This window comes from Schistocerca nitens, chromosome 7 (assembly GCF_023898315.1).
Source record: "Schistocerca nitens isolate TAMUIC-IGC-003100 chromosome 7, iqSchNite1.1, whole genome shotgun sequence".
NCBI classification, from domain to species: Eukaryota; Metazoa; Arthropoda; class Insecta; order Orthoptera; family Acrididae; genus Schistocerca; species Schistocerca nitens.
Genome location: NC_064620.1, coordinates 570,437,585 through 570,460,715, shown reverse-complemented (window position 1 = coordinate 570,460,715; position 23,131 = coordinate 570,437,585).

Here is a 23,131-nt window from a genome sequence, read left to right as displayed (position 1 = left end):
TTTACAGATGTGTAACGTGGCTAACATTCCTCTTTTAGAGATCTTACCAAACATTTTGAAACATCCTTCATAGACAATTGTATGATTACATGAATTAAAACGGATTTCTTTCGTTTGATTGTAAACCAATTTCAATCCATTATTAACCCCTAAATTACACTCCTGGAAATTGAAATAAGAACACCGTGAATTCATTGTCCCAGGAAGGGGAAACTTTATTGACACATTCCTGGGGTCAGATACATCACATGATCACACTGACAGAACCACAGGCACATAGACACAGGCAACAGAGCATGCACAATGTCGGCACTAGTACAGTGTATATCCACCTTTCGCAGCAATGCAGGCTGCTATTCTCCCATGGAGACGATCGTAGAGATGCTGGATGTAGTCCTGTGGAACGGCTTGCCATGCCATTTCCACCTGGCGCCTCAGTTGGACCAGCGTTCGTGCTGGACGTGCAGACCGCGTGAGACGACGCTTCATCCAGTCCCAAACATGCTCAATGGGGGACAGATCCGGAGATCTTGCTGGCCAGGGTAGTTGACTTACACCTTCTAGAGCACGTTGAGTGGCACGGGATACATGCGGACGTGCATTGTCCTGTTGGAACAGCAAGTTCCCTTGCCGGTCTAGGAATGGTAGAACGATGGGTTCGATGACGGTTTGGATGTACCGTGCACTATTCAGTGTCCCCTCGACGATCACCAGTGGTGTACGGCCAGTGTAGGAGATCGCTCCCCACACCATGATGCCGGGTGTTGGCCCTGTGTGCCTCGGTCGTATGGAGTCCTGATTGTGGCGCTCACCTGCACGGCGCCAAACACGCATACGACCATCATTGGCACCCAGACAGAAGCGACTCTCATCGCTGAAGACGACACGTCTCCATTCGTCCCTCCATTCACGCCTGTCGCGACACCACTGGAGGCGGGCTGCACGATGTTGGGGCGTGAGCGGAAGACGGCCTAACGGTGTGCGGGACCGTAGCCCAGCTTCATGGAGACGGTTGCGAATGGTCCTCGCCGATACCCCAGGAGCAACAGTGTCCTTAATTTGCTGGGAAGTGGCGGTGCGGTCCCCTACGGCACTGCGTAGGATCCTACGGTCTTGGCGTGCATCCGTGCGTCGCTGCGGTCCGGTCCCAGGTCGACGTGCACGTGCACCTTACGCCGACCACTGGCGACAACATCGATGTACTGTGGAGACCTCACGCCCCACGTGTTGAGCAATTCGGCGGTACGTCCACCCGGCCTCCCGCATGCCCACTATACGCCCTCGCTCAAAGTCCGTCAACTGCACATACGGTTCACGTCCACGCAGTCGCGGCATGCTACCAGTGTTAAAGACTGCGATGGAGCTCCGTATGCCACGGCAAACTGGCTGACACTGACGGCGGCGGTGCACAAATGCTGCGCAGCTAGCGCCATTCGACGGCCAGCACCGCGGTTCCTGGTGTGTCCGCTGTGCCGTGCGTGTGATCATTGCTTGTACAGCCCTCTCGCAGTGTCCGCAGCAAGTATGGTGGGTCTGACACACCGGTGTCAATGTGTTCTTTTTTCCATTTCCAGGAGTGTAGTTTTAATCATTTCATATACACTCAGGTTGACAAGAAAGTGTACGTCGCTATCTGTATGAAATAAAACACATTATAAACATAGAAGAGCCAAAGAAAATGGTACACCTGCCTAATATCATTTAGGGCCCACTCGAGCAAGCAGAACTGCCGAAACACTACGTAGCAAGGACTCGACTAATGTCTGAAGAATTGCTGGGGTGAACTGGCACCATGTCATCCTTCAGGGCTGTCAATAAATCAGTAAGAGTACGAGCGGGTGGAGATCTCTTCTGAACAGCACGTTGCAAGGCAACCCAGATATGTTCAATAATGTTCATGTCTGTGAAGTTTAGTGGCCAGCGGAAGTGTTTAAACTCAGAAGAGTGTTCCTAGAGCCACTCTGTAGCAATTCTGAACGTGTGAGGAGTCGCATTGTCCGTCGGAATGCACAATGAACGTGATTGGATCCAGGTGATCAGACAGGATGCTTACGTACGTGTCACGTGTCAGAGTCGTCTCTAGAGATATCAGGGATCCCATATCACTCCAAATGCACACGCCGCACATCGTTACAGAGTCTTCGCCAGCTTGAATAGTCCCCTGCTGACATTCAGGGCCCATAGACGCATGTAGTTGTCTCCATACCTGTACTGGTCTATCCGCTCAATACATTTTGAAACGAGACTCGTCCGACCAGGCAACATGTTTCCAGTCGTCAACAGTCCATTGTCGGGGTTCACGATCTCAGTCAAAGCGTGAAGTTTTGTGTCGTGCAGTCATCAGAGGTACACGAGTAGGCATTCGGCTCCAAAGGCACTGACACTTGTTGACGGTAGAGCACTGTAATCTGCATTAATTTGGGGAAGGGTTGCACTTCTGTCACGCTGAATGACTCTCTGCAGTCGTCGCTGGTCCCGTTCCTGCAGGATCTTCTTCCGGCTGCATCGTTGTCGGAGATTTGACGTTTACCGAATTCCTAATATTCACGGTACACTCCTGAAATGATCGTACGTGAAAATACCCACTAAATCGCTACCTCGGAGAGAATGTGTCCCATCGCTTCTGCGACGGCTAGAGCACCACATTCAAACACACTTAAATCTAGATAACCAGCGATTGTAGCAGCAGTAACCAATCTGGCAACTGCGCCACACACTTGTTGTCTTATAGAGGCGTCAGCAACCGCAGTGCCGTCTTCTGCATGCTTACTTATCTCTATATTTCAGTACGCATACCTTTACCAGTTCCTTCAGCGTAAATTTGTGTTTACAATTACCTAATGGTTAATCCAATCGCCGCCATTGTCGATTATAGCTTGGCTCCTTTTTGGCATGCTTTTCATGAGGATTTCTGCATATTCTCTCAGTAACGATCTCTATATCGTCCTGATTATATATGACAGCTGCTTCAAATTACACCTATCAAAAAAAGTTTTGCATCACCCCGGTTCCCAGAACTCCTGAAGATATTCATTGACTGTGAATATAGCATCACAGACACAGTCCCTTTCACGGTTCAGAGATGCCACTAAACCCGCCCAAAGAAGTAAGCAACCATGCAAGAGCAGCGCCTATTAGACGGAGGGCGTCAGGCAGCCGATCAGTCATTCCACCAGGAAGGACGTACACGGCTCGTGTTGTCTGTAGGTCGATACCGCGGTTCGATCGCGTCCGCATTATTACTTTGAGCCAGGAAGGGCTCTCCACAAGGGAAGTGTGCAGGCGTCTCGGAGTGAACCAAAGCAATGTTGCTCGGACATGGAGGACATACAGAGAGACAGGAACTTTCAACGACATTCCTCGCTCAGGCAGTCCATGGGCAGCTACTGCAGTGGATGACCAAAGCAATGTTGCTCGGACATGGAGGACATACAGAGAGACAGGAACTTTCAACGACATTCCTCGCTCAGGCAGTCCATGGGCAGCTACTGCAGTGGATGACCACTACCTACAGATTATGGCACTGACGAACCTCGACAGCAATGCCACCACGTTAATAATGCTTTTCGTGTAGCCATAGGACGTCGTGTTACGACTCAAACTGTGTGCAATAATCTGCATGATGCACAACTTCACTCCAGACGTCCATACTGATGTCCATCTTTGCAAACACGACACCATGCAGCGCGGTACAGATGGGCCCGACAAAATGCCGAATGGACCGCTCAGGATTTTCATTAAGTTCTCTTCACAGATGAGTGTCATATTTGCCTTTAACCAGACAATCGTCAGAGACGTGTTTGGAGGCAACCCAGTCAGCCTGAACGCCTTAGACACACTGTCCAGCGAGTGCAGCAAGGTGGAGGTTCCCTGATGTTTTGGGGTAGCATTATGTGGGGCCGACGTACGCCGTGATGGTCATGTAAGGCTCCGTAACTGGTGTACGATACGTGAATGTCATCCTCCGACCGATAGTGCAACCATATCGGCAGCATATTGGCGAGGCATTCGTCTTCATGGACGACTATTCGCGCCCCCAATCGTGTGGCACATCTAGTGAATTACTTCCTTCAGGATAACAACATCGCTCGACTAGAGTGGCCAGCATGTTCTTCAGACATGAATCCTATCGCACATGTCTGGGATAGATTGAAAAGGGATGTTTATGGACCTGACCCACCAACCACTCTGAGGGATCTACACCGAATCGCGGTTGAGGCGTGGGACAATCTGGAACAACGGTGCCTTGGTGAAATTATGGATAGTATGCCACAACGAATACAGGCATGCATCAATGCAAGAGACGTGGTACTTGGTATTAGAGGTACCGGTGTGTACAGCAATCTGGACCACAACCTCTGAAGGTCTGTCAGTATGGTAATACAATATGCGAAGTGTGGTTTTCATGGGCAATAAATAGGGTGGAAGTGATATTTATGTTGATCTCTATTCCAGTTTTCTGTACAGGTTTCGGAACCCTCGGAACGGAAGTGATGCAAAACTTTTTTTGATATGTGTATATATTGGCTTTCCTTTGACCTTCGTCTTAATATACGACCAAATATTGTCGATCGGATTTGCATCCGGAGATATTGCAGACCAATACAACGTGGACAGCCCGTTGCTTTGTTTTCACGCTGTTCAGAGTCGGTTGCGACGTTCCGTGCCACTATCGTCTTGAAGCACCCAGTTTGTCCCGTTCGAACCAAATAGCTTCTTAACGGATCTCAGAAGGCATATTTGATAAATACTGCACATTTTTTCAGCGTGAAAACTGCATGTAAATAAGAGCAAACAGCCAAAACTGCAACCAACAAAACAAAGCATTCAGCTCTCACACTGTTTATCTATACACTGATCAAAACGTGGATTGAGTATAGATTCGAGACCACTACCAGAGGTATCGCTGCGCGCATTACGTTTGACGTTATAACGTAAACTTTCTTGCGGAACTGACTATATAGAATGTTACTAAAATCAGATAGGATCAATTACGTTTTTAAAGTACACTCCTGGAAATGGAAAAAAGAACACATTGACACCGGTGTGTCAGACCCACCATACTTGCTCCGGACACTGCGAGAGGGCTGTACAAGCAATGATCACACGCACGGCACAGCGGACACACCAGGAACCGCGGTGTTGGCCGTCGAATGGCGCTAGCTGCGCAGCATTTGTGCACCGCCGCCGTCAGTGTCAGCCAGTTTGCCGTGGCATACGGAGCTCCATCGCAGTCTTTAACACTGGTAGCATGCCGCGACAGCGTGGACGTGAACCGTATGTGCAGTTGACGGACTTTGAGCGAGGGCGTATAGTGGGCATGCGGGAGGCTGGGTGGACGTACCGCCGAATTCCTCAACACGTGGGGCGTGAGGTCTCCACAGTACATCGATGTTGTCACCAGTGGTCGGCGGAAGGTGCACGTGCCCGTCGACCTGGGACCGGACCGCAGCGACGCACGGATGCACGCCAAGACCGTAGGATCCTACGCAGTGCCGTAGGGGACCGCACCGCCACTTCCCAGCAAATTAGGGACACTGTTGCTCCTGGGGTATCGGCGAGGACCATTCGCAACCGTCTCCATGAAGCTGGGCTACGGTCCCGCACACCGTTAGGCCGTCTTCCGCTCACGCCCCAACATCGTGCAGCCCGCCTCCAGTGGTGTCGCGACAGGCGTGAATGGAGGGACGAATGGAGACGTGTCGTCTTCAGCGATGAGAGTCGCTTCTGCCTTGGTGCCAATGATGGTCGTATGCGTGTTTGGCGCCGTGCAGGTGAGCGCCACAATCAGGACTGCATACGACCGAGGCACACAGGGCCAACACCCGGCATCATGGTGTGGGGAGCGATCTCCTACGCTGGCCGTACACCACTGGTGATCGTCGAGGGGACACTGAATAGAGCACGGTACATCCAAACCGTCATCGAACCCATCGTTCTACCATTCCTAGACCGGCAAGGGAACTTGCTGTTCCAACAGGACAATGCACGTCCGCATGTATCCCGTGCCACCCAACGTGCTCTAGAAGGTGTAAGTCAACTACCCTGGCCAGCAAGATCTCCGGATCTGTCCCCCATTGAGCATGTTTGGGACTGGATGAAGCGTCGTCTCACGCGGTCTGCACGTCCAGCACGAACGCTGGTCCAACTGAGGCGCCAGGTGGAAATGGCATGGCAAGCCGTTCCACAGGACTACATCCAGCATCTCTACGATCGTCTCCATGGGAGAATAGCAGCCTGCATTGCTGCGAAAGGTGGATATACACTGTACTAGTGCCAACATTGTGCATGCTCTGTTGCCTGTGTCTATGTGCCTGTGGTTCTGTCAGTGTGATCATGTGATGTATCTGACCCCAGGAATGTGTCAATAAAGTTTCCCCTTCCTGGGACAATGAATTCACGGTGTTCTTATTTCAATTTCCAGGAGTGTATTTGAAGTATTATGTGAAAACAATCTTCATTACATAACACCTGCTCGAATTACGTATCTTAATTTTTGAGGAGAATTCTTCGGTAACGGAGTATTTTCATTTCACATTCAAAAAATGGCTCTGAGCACTATGGGACTTAACTTCTGAGGTCATCATTCCCCTAGAACGTAGAACCAGTTAAACCTAACTAACCTAAGGACATCACACACATCCATGCCCGAGGCGGGATTCGAACCTGCGACCGTAGAGGTTGAGCGTTTCCAGACTGTAGCGCCTACAACTGCTCGGCCACTCCGGCCGGCCATTTCACATTCAATATTGTATCAAACCCCTCAGAGGATGTAAAGAAGCTGGGTCGTCTTTACTGTCATCATCATCGAAGGTCCTAGGAGATGCATACTAACAGATTGCAGCCCGTTATTAATAATATTTCTCATGATTTTTACTTCGTTGTCACCACTACCTGTACTGACGAATACACTGTTCAGTCATACTGATGTGACCACCTGTCAAAGTCCTGAACGACCACCTTTCGCTGAGAGGACCGCTGCGAGACGCGCAGGAAGAGAATCGGTATGGTTCTGGAAGCTACCGACAGGGATATGGAACAACGCCGTCTCTAATGCAGCGGCTAGCTGTTCTAGGTTTGGCCGGCCGATGTAGCCGAGCGGTATTAGGCGCTTCAGTCTGGAAACGCACGACCGCTACGGTTGCAGGTTCGAATCCTGCCTCGGGCATGGATATGTGTGATGTCCTTAAGTTAGTTAGGTTTAAGTAGTGCTAAGTTCTAGGGAACTGATGGCCTCGGATGTTAAGTCCCATAGTGCTCAGAGCCACTTGTTGTAGGTTTCTCGTTCGAGAACCCATGGCGCGAACAGCACAATCGAGGGTTCCCATTGATTTCGATTGGGTTTGCGTGTGGGGAGTTTGAAGAGCAGTGGAGGGCAGTAAACCCATCCTGGTATACTTCGAACCACGCATGTACATTAAGTGTTACGTGATACGTAGCGTTGTCCTGCTGGTAGACACTATCGTGCCGAGAATAAATAGACGGCGTGCAGGTATGGACATGTTCCCCAAGGATAGATCCGTACTTGTGTTGATCCATTGTGCCTTGCATAATGAAGAGATGACCCAGCAAACGACACGAAAACCTTTCCCTGACCATAACGCCGCCTCCTGAACCCTTCTGAGGTTCAAAGGCCCATCTGCCCGACGGAGCAGTAAACGTGATTCATCTGAAAAAATCACCTGTCACCACTCAGTGGAAATCCAGAGTCAGTATTGGTGAGCGGGTTCCAGTCTTCGTTGGTGAGGAGCGGCAGGCAGCATGGGTGCATGAACCAGGTGCTCACTGTAGAGGCCAAGATGCAGCAGCCTTCGCTGAAAGATCGTTGAAGATACACTGTTCGTAGCCTCTTGGTCCATGTGAGCGGTCAGCTGCTTCACAGTTGCACGTCTGTTCAGAGTACACCTTTCTCCAGCCGACATTCACTCTTGTCATCCGGTCATCCGTGGCTCGTGATGTACCACAGTTGCCTTACCCGCCATTTGGGCATGACCAGCATACATTAACCAAGGCGGCACACAAACGGATTACAAACAGCTGTTTCAGAAATGCTTCCACCCTTATCCCCAAAGCCAATGATCATGGCCTTTTGGACGTCGGATACAACGCTCTGTTATCGCACCAAGATAACGACTGCACTGTTATCTGCGTCCCATCGACACGATTTGTACACTCCTGGAAATTGAAATAAGAAGACCGTGAATTCATTGTCACAGGAAGGGGAAACTTTATTGACACATTCCTGGGGTCAGATACATCACATGATCACACTGACAGAACCACAGGCACATAGACACAGGCAACAGAGCATGCACAATGTCGGCACTAGTACAGTGTATATCCACCTTTCGCAGCAATGCAGGCTGCTATTCTCCCATGGAGACGATCGTAGAGATGCTGGATGTAGTCCTGTGGAACGGCTTGCCATGCCATTTCCACCTGGCGCCTCAGTTGGACCAGCGTTCGTGCTGGACGTGCAGACCGCGTGAGACGACGCTTCATCCAGTCCCAAACATGCTCAATGGGGGACAGATCCGGAGATCTTGCTGGCCAGGGTAGTTGACTTACACCTTCTAGAGCACGTTGGGTGGCACGGGATACATGCGGACGTGCATTGTCCTGTTGGATCAGCAAGTTCCCTTGCCGGTCTAGGAATGGTAGAACGATGGGTTCGATGACGGTCTGGATGTACCGTGCACTGTTCAGTGTCCCCTCGACGATCACCAGTGGTGTACGGCCAGTGTAGGAGATCGCTCCCCACACCATGATTCCGGGTGTTGGCCCTGTGTGCCTCGGTCGTACGCAGTCCTGATTGTGGCGCTCACCTGCACGGCGCCAAACACGCATACGACCATCATTGGCACCAAGGCAGAAGCGACTCTCATCGCTGAAGACGCCACGTCTCCATTCGTCCCTTCATTCACGCCTGTCGCGACACCACTGGAGGCGGGCTGCACGATGTTGGGGCGTGAGCGGAAGACGGCCTAACGGTGTGCGGGACCGTAGCCCAGCTTCATGGAGACGGTTGCGAATGGTCCTCGCCGATACCCCAGGAGCAACAGTGTCCCTAATTTGCTGGGAAGTGGCGGTGCGGTCCCCTACGGCACTGCGTAGGATCCTACGGTCTTGGCGTGCATCCGTGCGTCGCTGCGGTCCGGTCCCAGGTCGACGGGCACGTGCACCTTCCGCCGACCACTGGCGACAACATCGATGTACTGTGGAGACCTCACGCCCCACGTGTTGAGCAATTCGGCGGTACGTCCACCCGGCCTCCCGCATGCCCACTATACGCCCTCGCTCAAAGTCCGTCAACTGCACATACGGTCACGTCCACGCTGTCGCGGCATGCTACCAGTGTTAAAGACTGCGATGGAGCTCCGTATGCCACGGCAAACTGGCTGACACTGACGGCGGCGGTGCACAAATGCTGCGCAGCTAGCGCCATTCGACGGCCAACACCGCGGTTTCCGGTGTGTCCGCTGTGCCGTGCGTGTGATCATTGCTTGTACAGGCCTCTCGCAGTGTCCGGAGCAAGTATGGTGGGTCTGACGCACCGGTGTCAATGTGTTCTTTTTTCCATTTCCAGGAGTGAAGTTTCGCCTGGTCACAACAACATAACGTACCGGCAATATATAAAATACCGCACTGATACTGCACGAGCAACTGTAACTCGTCCGAGGAATGGCAGCCCTTACAAGTCAACTGCTCGATCGAGGATGGACGGTGGTCATGGCCACAGTGGTGCTGGAGGTGGTAATAGCTCTGACGTCACATGCCGGCAAAGTTCATCAGTACCCCACACTTATAGTTTATGAATCTTTAATCATGGGTCACCTGTGTATAAGTTTTAATAGTGCTTCAGAGGGGTTAAGTGTTACTTAAAATCTCTTTCCAACAAAAAATTAAACACATTCACGATATTTGGCATTCTAGCTGTGCAAAAACTACTAGAAAAAGTTTTAGTCCTGTTTATATTACAGATACTGACTGGTCGTCAAAGTACATCTAGCTAGAATCACAGTATTCATATGTGTGACGAATATTTCCACTCAGTACAATACAGCACTGCTTGCCAGTTATGCAGTGAGGAAAATTTTGCTTTGATTTGGGTGCGCATCTTCGGCTGTGGCCAGAACAGCACGTCAGACATTAGTGGCAGCTGTGCTCAGAAGCCATGTCTTATCAGGGCTGCACTCGACGTCTCTGCTCTGACGTCTCCAAGTGAAGTCTCTCGCCAGGAAGTGTGTTCTTCGCAAAGTCTCCCTCACTGCAGGATGATCTCTTAGAGTTCTCCAGAGCGCTTTCTCTCTGAGCTTGGCTGCACACCCGACTGGCCAGCTCATCTTCTTCTTTTGGCCAACCAAATTAGTTTTCTCTATCCTTGATAGTTTTCTTGTACTCCAAGAAAATTATTCCTAAAGGCGAGTGTTTCCGTCCTCTGATATGTGGACGTGTCCATCAACAATTTTTGGCACTGTACTTGCAAACATCAGCTACAGCTGTAAAATATCTGTTTGGGTTTTAAGCGCCCTCATGATGCTCATAGCAGACACCTACACATAACTTGCAAGTAAGTTATTCATAGAAGACACTCTCTTGCTAGCCAGACTGCGTGTTATACGCTGAGATTTGACCTCCCATGTCCTGTTGACACATCTAGGTGTCATCTTTGCTTTTATGTTTGCAAACGTTCACTTTCGTTCAAGCTTGATAATGTTTGTATGCGTTCACCAGCAGTGTGATACCTGTCGAACAAACTATAGCAGTTGGGTGAACTACCTTGGGGGCCTCTGCGAAGGTTGCTGCTGGCCCCATTATCAGGTGACTACAGTATCTGGGTGGCAGGATGAGCATCTCTTATGGCCAATGCATTAAACAACTCCCAAAATAAATGATGAAAATTTACAGCGCCACAAAATTTCCTTTCAATTGAACTGCACTGGTCTGAAAGTAAATACACTCCTGGAAATTGAAATAAGAACACCGTGAATTCATTGTCCCAGGAAGGGGAAACTTTATTGACACATTCCTGGGGTCAGATACATCACATGATCACACTGACAGAACCACAGGCACATAGACACAGGCAACAGAGCATGCACAATGTCGGCACTAGTACAGTGTATATCCACCTTTCGCAGCAATGCAGGCTGCTATTCTCCCATGGAGACGATCGTAGAGATGCTGGATGTAGTCCTGTGGAACGGCTTGCCATGCCATTTCCACCTGGCGCCTCAGTTGGACCAGCGTTCGTGCTGGACGTGCAGACCGCGTGAGACGACGCTTCATCCAGTACCAAACATGCTCAATGGGGGACAGATCCGGAGATCTTGCTGGCCAGGGTACTTGACTTACACCTTCTAGAGCACGTTGGGTGGCACGGGATACATGCGGACGTGCATTGTCCTGTTGGAACAGCAAGTTCCCTTGCCGGTCTAGGAATGGTAGAACGATGGGTTCGATGACGGTTTGGATGTACCGTGCACTATTCAGTGTCCCCTCGACGATCACCAGTGGTGTACGGCCAGTGTAGGAGATCGCTCCCCACACCATGATGCCGGGTGTTGGCCCTGTGTGCCTCGGTCGTATGCAGTCCTGATTGTGGCGCTCACCTGCACGGCGCCAAACACGCATACGACCATCATTGGCACCAAGGCAGAAGCGACTCTCATCGCTGAAGACGATACGTCTCCATTCGTCCCTCCATTCACGCCTGTCGCGACACCACTGGAGGCGGGCTGCACGATGTTGGGGCGTGAGCGGAAGACGGTCTAACGGTGTGCGGGACCGTAGCCCAGCTTCATGGAGACGGTTGCGAATGGTCCTCGCCGATACCCCATGAGCAACAGTGTCCCTAATTTGCTGGGAAGTGGCGGTGCGGTCCCCTACGGCACTGCGTAGGATCCTACGGTCTTGGCGTGCATCCGTGCGTCGCTGCGGTCCGGTCCCAGGTCGACGGGCACGTGCACCTTCCGCCGACCACTGGCGACAACATCGATGTACTGTGGAGACCTCACGCCCCACGTGTTGAGCAATTCGGCGGTACGTCCACCCGGCCTCCCGCATGCCCACTATAAGCCCTCGCTCAAAGTCCGTCAACTGCACATACGGTTCACGTCCACGCTGTCGCGGCATGCTACCAGTGTTAAAGACTGCGATGGTGCTCCGTATGCCACGGAAAACTGGCTGACACTGACGGCGGCGGTGCACAAATGCTGCGCAGCTAGCGCCATTCGACGGCCAACACCGCGGTTCCTGGTGTGTCCGCTGTGCCGTGCGTGTGATCATTGCTTGTACAGCCGTCTCGCAGTGTCCGGAGCAAGTATGGTGGGTCTGACACACCGGTGTCAATGTGTTCTTTTTTCCATTTCCAGGAGTGTATATCCTCCACTGCTAGTGCTGCCACCTGTCTTCGTCGCCGACGAACAGCAATCAGTACTGGAGCATGAACCAGACGTTCTCTGCAGAGGCCAATAGGCAGCAACGGTCACTGTTGGTTGTGGCTTGTTGACGTAGAACATAGGCGGTGGCCACATTCATGTCACTCGATCTTATAAATACACTGTGCACACTGTGGATGGGATCCAGGAGTTTGTATCTTTTCCTCCAGTTCTGGTGCATAGCAGAGTAACGTGATAAAGCTGGTGAAGTGTAAGATAATGCACGTCACGGAGAGGTGACAGAGGAGAGAAAATTTCGCGAGAGTGGACAGAACCGCTACGGAAAGCTGAACGTGTTACTACGGTAACAAAAACTGTCGTGTAAATGACTCTCACTGATTCAAAAATATTTGTCACTGTACGTTTGTCTGTATCGGATAAACTGAGAGGCACACCAAACGTATTGCAGCTGGAGACACTAAGAACTAACAAGTCATGAGGACTGCAGCAAGTTTCAGTCGTGAAGGCATTTCGTGAACAAGGCCGTCAATATGTACATGGTTGACAATAGTGATTGACTTCTTTATGTCTCTGCACTGAAAGTCACCTATTCATTTCCAGTTTCATTTGTTTCTCATCACTCTTTTGCTTTTCTTAAACCACGGCATTATCTTTGCCATACTTCGTACGTCTCTGCTATAGTCAGCTTCAATTAGCCAAAACAATCTGTTTAAGCAGTCAAGCATGTGATAGTATGTTGATACATCAGGGAGGTGTGCACTGTCTAGCACACCTTATGATTGCCGATATATCTTGTATTACCATCTGCCAACGGGTAACTCTGTATGACTGCGGTGTATCTATGTATTTGTGATATGCTTTGTTTATACTTAGTTGCTTTCTTCTGTGCGTCGTACTTTACTCTCCAATCACGAATTCATGGATTCTATTAGCTGGCACCATTGTTTTTATATAGCCTGGTACGATGTTGTAAATGAATTTATGAACATGACATTGGTCAGCAGAGAGATACCAGTCCTTCAGTAAAGAAATCTTTATCAGCAGGTATTGGCGGTAGTCGTGAGGTTCGAAGAACTAAGAGCTGCGCAGCACCACTTTCTGAAAATATTTTGGTAGAAACAGCATGTGGTTCTCAAAATAAAGATTCTTCAGACGTAAGTCACTTCATGCACACCCAAATGGAACATTATAGGACCACAACTTTTCGTAATACATACAGGGTGTTTACGTAAGAGCGTGCAGAAATATAACAGTACATAGAGAATGCTCTACTCAACAATTTGAGGCAAGGAACTTGGGGTCGTAGAAGCCAGCTTAAGGAGATATGGAAGTAAACTAGTCTACCGCTTTGTCCAGCATTACTGTTTTCCGGCTTATTTTCATCTAACGTGAGTACAAGTTTACACGTACTGTGCTGCTTATTTACATGTTCATTCTTCATTTCCTGCAAGATTATTTATTCGTGCAAAGTGTTCTACCTGAGTTATTGGGAACGTAGCCTCGGCTGTGAGAGGATGTGGATACAACATGACGGTTGAAACGCGTATGTATTTAGTACAGCGATGGCGAGGCATGACAGAATCTCTGACCAGAGAGTTATTTATCGTTGCTAGTCTGCGCTTGACCGCGCGAGAGTTGAGTTGCATGTAGGGAGTCAGTAGTGGCAAATGCTAGTTGCACTCTGTCAGTGCTAGTAGCGCGCGAGAGACAGTCGGAGTTGTGTGTGAGGAGTCGGCGGGCGTCGACATGGCCCTCTGGTCAAGATTCAGGACGAGGTATATTTTTTTAATAAGGTAATGAAGCAGCATTGCGCACATGCGATAATGTAATGTATATTTATTGTAATTAATTTGTCCAAGAATCGCCCCAATAATAATTTTGTTTTCAAAGCAATTTTTTAAGAAAACAATCATTTGAATTGAAAGAAAGTTTCCCATGCATTTCCTTAAAGAAAAGTTTTACTTAAATTCAAAATTGCACAGGGCCTAAGATCGACATTTCGGTCTATTTGCGTTTTCATTGTCACTGAGATTTCATTATCACTGAATTGACTTACATTTTTGTGGGCAGCTTACACTTGGCTCAGATTGCTATTTATCATTTAATTGTCTTTGTCCATAAATAATTTTTATTGCTGGGAGTTTACACTTAGCTAGATGTCTATTCTCATTTAAAAATTATCTTTAATTTTTGCTAGAAAGTTACACTTGGGTCTATTCCCATTAACATTTAAATATTGTCATTTGAAATTTTGTGGGGAGGTTACACGGTGCACCGCCTCACTTCAGTGTGGATGTCCGCAACCATCTCAGTGCTGTAATTCCTGGTCGCAGGACTGGAAGGGGAGGTCCTATTCCATGGCCTGCGGGGACACCTGACCTGAATGCCATTGATTATTTCAATGGGGATACCCAGACTCACTCGTGTATGATACCCCAGTGGCTACAAGGACGGAATTAGTTGCCAGAATGGTAGCTGCCTGTGATGTGATTCGAAAAACACCAGGGATATTTGTCAGTGTGCGTCAGAATCTCGTTCACCGATGTCATGTTTGCATTGAGGTTGACGGCTGTCAGTTTCTGCACGTGTTGGAGATACAGTACAAATTGTACATTCATTGCCAATGATGGTATTTGCAGTTACCTGTAAGTAATGTAAATAAAAAAGCACACAGTAATGTGATTTTATTGCTATTATCTCCTTAAGCTGGCTTCTCCGGCATCAGATTCCCTGCCTCAAATTTTTCAGTGAAGCATCCTCTATGCCATGTTAAATTTTTGCAAGCCCTTTCGCAAACACTCTGTGTAAATAAACTAATGAATTACGTCGGAAGTTGCAAGAGGCTTTACGCTGATGATGCTGTTATATACTGAGAAGTAACAATACTAGAAAACTGTAGCGGAAAGACCAGTAGAGGAGCGAGGCTTGGTGCAGGGAGTGGCAATAGACCCTCTCCGTAAGCAAGTGTAACGTATTCCGCATAAATACGCAGGAGGAACCATTTTTGTACGATTGTGCCAATGCAAGACGATCACTGGAAGCCATTACGTCCACAAAATACAGGGTGATTCAAAAAGAATACCACAACTTTAAAAATGTGTATTTAATGAAAGAAACATAATATAACCTTGTGTTATACATCATTACAAAGAGTATTTAAAAATGTTTTTTCTCACTCAAAAACAAGTTCAGAGATGTTCAATATGGCCCCCTCCAGACACACGAGCAATATCAACCCGATACTCCAACTCGTTCCACACTCTCTGTAGCATATCAGGCGTAACCGTTTGGATAGCTGCTGTTATTTCTCGTTTCAAATCATCACTGGTGGCTGGGAGAGGTGGCTGAAACACCATATCCTTAACATACCCCCATAAGAAAAAATCGCAGGGGGTAAGATCAGGGCTTCTTGGAGGCCAGTGATGAAGTGCTCTGTCAGGGGCTGCCTGGCGGCCGATCCATCGCTTCGGGTAGTTGACGTTCAGGTTTCATAACTAACCTTTTTCGTAGGACTCTCCATACAGTTGATTGTGGAATTTGCAGCTCTCTGCTAGCTCTGCGAGTCGATTTTCCTGGGCTGCGAACAAATGCTTGCTGGATGCGTGCTACATTTTCATCACTCGTTCTCGGCCGTCCAGAACTTTTCCCTTTGCACAAACACCCATTCTCTGTAAACTGTTTATACCAACGTTTAATACACCACTTATCAGGAGGTTTAACACCATACTTCGTTCGAAATGCACGCTGAACAACTGTCGTCGATTCACTTCTGCCGTACTCAATAACACAAAAAGCTTTCTGTTGAGCGGTCGCCATCTTAGCATCAACTGACGCTGACGCCTAGTCAACAGCGCCTCAAGCGAACAAATGTACAACTAAATGAAACTTTATAGCTCCCTTAATTCGCCGACAGATAGTGCTTAGCTCTGCCTTTTGTCGTTGCAGAGTTTTAAATTCCTAAAGTTGTGGTATTCCTTTTGAATCACCCTGTATCTAGGACTATGAGTCCAGGCCGATTTAAACTGGAACGACCACATAAAACATACTGCAGATAAGGCAGATGCCAGACTGAGACTCATTGGGAGAATTCTCAGGAAACGTAGCCCACCAACAGAGGAGGCAGCTTGCAAAACCCTCGTTCAATCGATAACTGAACACTGCTCGTCAGCTTCGGATCCGTATTAGACAGGATAGAGTAAACAGAGAAGACCGGAAGAAAAGCAGAGCGTTTCGCTATAAGTGCATATATACCGAAGCGCCCAAGAAACTGGTATAGGCACGCGTATTCAAATACAGAGGTATGTAACCAGAATACGGCGCTGCTGTCGGCAACGCCTATATAAGACAATATGTGTCTGGCGCACTTGTTGGATCGGTTACTACTGCTACAATGGCAGATTATCGAGATTCAAGTGAGTTTGAGCGTGGTGTTACAGTCGGCGCGCGAGCGATGGGACACAGCATCTCACCGTTAAAGTGGGGATTTTCTCGTACTAGCATTTCACGAGCGTACCGTGAATATCAGGAATCCGGTAAAACATCAAATCTCCGACATAGTTGCAGCCGGAGAAAGATCCAGCAAGAACGGGATCAACGACGTCTGAAGAGAATCGTTCAACGTGACAGAAAAGCAACCCTTTCGCAAATTGCTTCAGATTTCAATGCTCGGCCATCAACAAGTGTCACCGTGCGAACTATTCAACGAAACATCATCGATATGGGCTTTTGGTGTCGAAGGCGCACTCGTGTACCCTTGATGACTGCACGATACAAAGCTTTACGCCTCGCCTGGGACCGTCAACACCGACACTGTACTGCTGATGACTGGAAACATGTTGCCTGGTCGGACGAGTCTCGTTTCAAATTGTATCGAGCTGATGGACGTGTACGGGTATGGAGACAACCTCAACGTCAGCAGCGGACTATTCAAGCTGGTGAGGCTCTGTGATGGTGTGAGGCGTGTGCAGTTGGAGTGATATGGGAGCTCTGATATGCTTGGATACGACACTGACAGGTGACACGTACGTAATCTTCCTATCTGATTACCTGCAGCCACTCATGTCCATTGTGCGTGCTGACGGACTTGGGCAATTGCAGCAGAAGAATACGACACCCCACACGTCCAGAATTGCTACAGAGTGTTTATAGTAATATTCTTCTGAGTTTAAATACTTCCGGTGGCCACCAATCTCCCCAGACTAGAACATTATTGATCATACATGTCATGCCTTGCAACGTGCTGTTCAGAAGAGATCTCCACCCCTCGTACTCTTACGGATTTGGGTACAGCCCTGCAGGATTCATGGTGTCTATTCCCTCCACCACTACTCTAGACATTAGTCGAGTCCATGCCACGTTGTGGTGCGGCACTTGTGCGTGCTCGCGGGAGCGATACACAGTATTAGGTAGGTGTACCAGTTTCTTTGAGTCTTCAGTGCAGTAAGCGCGAAAGCGTCACGGAGATGTACAGCGAACTCTAGTGGCAGACCTTTCAAGAGAGGCATTCCGTATCACGGCGTTTTTTACCGTTTAAGTTCCTAGAGTGCGTGATCCTTAATGAACTAGCTAATGTATTGCTTCCTGATACGGGTATCCAGCGCAAAGAACCTAGAGAGATTCGAACCCACAGGCAGGCTGACCAGGAACATTTATCTCCCGCCAACCATTCGCGAGTGACAGTGGTACTTAAAATACCCTTCTCCACACACCGCAAGGTAGGCTGCAGCGTATAAGTGTAGATGTAAAGGTAGATGTTGACTGTCCAATTTCCGCTGCCATATGGAAGCAAGGACACTACAAAATCACCTTACACGACTTAAATTCTGGTTACTTTTGTGCTAGCGTACGCCTTCGCCAGCGCACCGGTCGGGACTAGGAAATATTGTATAGCAGGCGCTGAACTAAGCGTGCCTATGACAAGAGACGACCAAAACACGCTCCCACGCTACTTGCCGACAACGCCCCCTGGACAGCGTGCATATAGGCCGCCTCAGCCGTCCGAGCTGCCTCAATCTGTCAATCTCAGCAAGAACTCAGTTCGCACTGCGACCTCAGTACGTCGCACTGTGTTCTAACTGATAGTCGTCGCCTCGCACCTTAGCTATCTGTGAGGGAACGTTAGTCATCGTACATAGTTGTGATATGGACATGGACAGGATTCAAGAACTACACTCCTGGAAATGGAAAAAAGAACACATTGACACCGGTGTGTCAGACCCACCATACTTGCTCCGGACACTGCGAGAGGGCTGTACAAGCAATGATCACACGCACGGCACAGCGGACACACCAGGAACCGCGGTGTTGGTCGTCGAATGGCGCTAGCTGCGCAGCATTTGTGCCCCGCCGCCGTCAGTGTCAGCCAGTTTGCCGTGGCATACGGAGCTCCATCGCAGTCTTTAATAGTGGTAGCATGCCGCGACAGCGTGGACGTGAACCGTATGTGCAGTTGACGGACTTTGAGCGAGGGCGTATAGTGGGCATGCGGGAGGCCGGGTGGACGTACCGCCGAATTGCTCAACACGTGGGGCGTGAGGTCTCCACAGTACATCGATGTTGTCGCCAGTGGTCGGCGGAAGGTGCACGTGCCCGTCGACCTGGGACCGGACCGCAGCGACGAACGGATGCACGCCAAGACCGTAGGATCCTACGCAGTGCCGTAGGGGACCGCACCGCCACTTCCCAGCAAATTAGGGACACTGTTGCTCCTGGGGTATCGGCGAGGACCATTCGCAACCGTCTCCATGAAGCTGGGCTACGGTCCCGCACACCGTTAGGCCGTCTTCCGCTCACGCCCCAACATCGTGCAGCCCGCCTCCAGTGGTGTCGCGACAGGCGTGAATGGAGGGACGAATGGAGACGTGTCGTCTTCAGCGATGAGAGTCGCTTCTGCCTTGGTGCCAATGATGGTCGTATACGTGTTTGGCGCCGTGCAGGTGAGCGCCACAATCAGGACTGCATACGACCGAGGCACACAGGGCCAACACCCGGCATCATGGTGTGGGGAGCGATCTCCTACACTGGCCGTACACCACTGGTGATCGTCGAGGGGACACTCAATAGTGCACGGTACATCCAAACCGTCATCGAACCCATCGTTCTACCATTCCTAGACCGGCAAGGGAACTTGCTGTTCCAACAGGACAATGCACGTCCGCATGTATCCCGTGCCACCCAACGTGCTCTAGAAGGTGTAAGTCAACTACCCTGGCCAGCAAGATCTCCGGATCTGTCCCCCATTGAGCATGTTTGGGACTGGATGAAGCGTCGTCTCACGCGGTCTGCACGTCCAGCACGAACGCTGGTCCAACTGAGGCGCCAGGTGGAAATGGCATGGCAAGCCGTTCCACAGGACTACATCCAGCATCTCTACGATCGTCTCCATGGGAGAATAGCAGCCTGCATTGCTGCGAAAGGTGGATATACACTGTACTAGTGCCGACATTGTGCATGCTCTGTTGCCTGTGTCTATGTGCCTGTGGTTCTGTCAGTGTGATCATGTGATGTATCTGACCCCAAGAATGTGTCAATAAAGTTTCCCCTTCCTGGGACAATGAATTCACGGCGTTCTTATTTCAATTTCCAGGAGTGTAGTACACTTGTAGCTTTTAACCACAGAACTTCAGATCGGACATCACTGAAGTTGAGTACTCAATTGGTTCCTGTAATAAAGTGTATTTTAACCACATGTGCATTTTGTGTTTCGTCAAATAGTACCACACATTCTTTTAAATTTACTTCTTTCTGAGTAATATCCACAGCGTGTTATATAAGTATCGAAATAACCATCACTATTGTACTGTCCACTCGGCAGAGCGTGATCATACATTTACAACTACAACTACATCTACATCACTTCTCTACGGTCCACACTAAGTGCTTGTCACATAGTCACTGAACCACTTTCAGAATCATATTTCTCGACTACTCCACTCTCGAGTAGAACGTGCGAGAAATAAATACCTAAATTTTTCGAACGAGATCAGAATCCTCTTATTTTATTTCTGTGGTCACTTTTCCTTGTGTAAGTGGGTGTCAGCAATATCTTTTCGCATTCGAAGGGATAAGTTGATAATTGAAATTGCGTGAAAAGGACTCGTTCAATGGAAAAATGCCTTTATTTTAATGACTGTCACCTAGACGTGCTTACCATATGCGTTACTCTATCCCATGTTTCGTGGTAATACAAAACGGGTTGACTTTGGTAAGGTTCCCATTGGGCACAACAGTACTCCAGAACAGGACCGAAAATAGTGTTTCGGGTAGTTTGTGTGGGCGCTATGTTGCATCTTCTGACTGTAAGTGTTCTGTCAATAAAATGCGGTCTTTAGTTCCCTTCCACAGCGCAATTTTGAAATAGTGGTTGCAGTTTCATTTGTTCGTAATTGTAAGTCCTACTTACAGGGAGTTTACATCAATCCTCCCTGATTTGCAATGGCAGTTAAAGGAAACTGTGAAAAATAGATACTTCTCATTAGCGACATCATGAAAAGCAACTCAAAAATCTTAGTGTAGTTTTTTCTACGCAAGTCCTTTTGTTTTGTTTCGAGTGACATAAAATTGCGAGATATCACTCCACCTCACGAGAGAGCCCAATCCGTGATCTCGACACGAAAACACCCATTTTTGACTAAAGAAACTCCCGACGTGATTATCAAGTGAAGACGATTAAGGAATGGTATGACTAATATCCTGCCACTGGTGGTGTAAACAGGAAGTAAGGCTCCAGTAGAAAACACATATCTGATGAAATGGTAGATGGGATCAGAGAAACCTTCAAACAAGGCCGTCAAAATAAGTTCATGGAGCATCACGAGAGGTAAATATCGTTCGCCCAACCGTTCACAATGTGCTGAAAAAAGGACTTTGCATGTACGCTTACAGAGTTCAAATTGCGCAAGCACTGAAACGGCGAAGCGACTTGCAGCTTTGCCACAGATTTGCTGTTGAGATGTTGCACCGGATCGTACAAAACCCAAATAACTAGCAAATGTCGTTTCCTGTGACGCAGCAACATTTCACACAACATTTCGCTCTACATTCCTCCCTGTATGGTTATGTGGAGGACCTCACAATTTTTATTGTCTATCACTCACAGACACTTCTCGCACCTTGTGCGATCGGCTATAAATCATTTTGAAAATAGTTCCGATTTTTAGAAGTCTTTACTACACGGTAAACGACAGCATCATCTGCAAACAATCTTAGAGGTCTCCTCGGATTGTCTCCTAAATCTTTGTATAGATTATCAACAGCGTATGGCCCATACCAGTTTTTTGTTTGGATACTCCAGTCTCGCCAGTGAATTGCCTGACAAACCCAGTTGCACTGCATTCAAATACCACCTGATTCTTGGTAGTTGCTTCCACAGGCAGTTCTCGTGAGCATACTGATCCAGGTTTCGTCTCGCTACATAGATGTATGCTGTAGAAAGATTTACATAGTGCGCTATCGTTTAAATTACATAAAGGATTAAGGCTACGCAGTAAATGGCAATCCGGAAGAATATTTTATGACCTCACTGATCTTGTGCTAATTAGCAGCGTCGAAGTAATTGGAGCGATTAGCAAACAGACGGACTCATTACGGTAATGGAAACAGTATTAATTGTATAGCTCCCAGTATCTGCCATTCTGAATTTCTCTCTCTTGTGAGGTCTGTAACAGCAATTACAGCATAAAGAGCTTTGGACTTAAGTAAAATTAATATGTCAGGTAACGGCGTGAATAAACTTGAAACATGCACTGTAGTTAATTAGCTGCTTCATTATATGAGTGAGCCGTGCTGCGGCTCGCGTTGGTGCTATTTGTAGGTTTCCGTCCTCTGTTGGAGGCCAGACGGTATCGTTTGGTTGGCATTATTGCGGTTGTTTGTCTTCTTCTCGTGTTGACTGGTGCCACTCGGTTTCGCAAGCGTTGTGTGGTACGTTAGTGGCTTCAGCGGTGGTTATCGATATATAGTGTCTGTTGCCCAATCTTTGGGGCGACGTCGTCGTTTCTCCGGGTCGTGTGAGTGGGTCAGTTCTGTTGGGGACTCAAGAGGAGCCAGGTCTGCGCAGTGCAAGAGGTCACGAGACTGCACGACTTCGTCGTAAACCGGATCCAGCAAGCCTTAAGATGAGTGCATTTCAGTCCAAGTAGAGAATCCACCACCATTGTGATATCTCGCTATTCTCGAGTGACTTGGGTTCGTTTTGCTTGCTGCTTGTACTGTCGCCGAGGCGAAGAGCAGCGAGTTGAGTGCTTTTTACTCTGGTGGTAGTGGTTCCTTTCTCGTTCCGGGAACTCTAAACGCAGTATTCTGGGGACGCAGTGCAGACCGCCGGTTCTGGCCTCGGCGTATTGCTTCATCGGTGCATTTGGTTTATCGCACGTCAGGTAGCTTCAGCAAAATTATCATTACTCATTCTGTAGATTGCCAGTAGTCTGAGTTACCATCTTGTGAAGTAAATGCAACTCTTGGCTGCCTATCTCATCACTCGCGAAAGTGTTTGTTGCCGGACCTTCTCAGAGGTCGATTCCTGGAGCACCGTCTGTGGCCCCTAGTTTACCAGCATTTTATTTCACCCATTTGGTGATCAGTTGCTTCTTTTTTTAATTAATCTTTTCTATTGTATTTGCTGTTTTACAGCAGATTTCTGATTTTTTTATATTATTGCCGTTCCTGGTGTGTAAGGCCTTCAGTCGTGATTATGGTCATTTGCCTTAAAATTCTAATTTGTATTTTAGCAG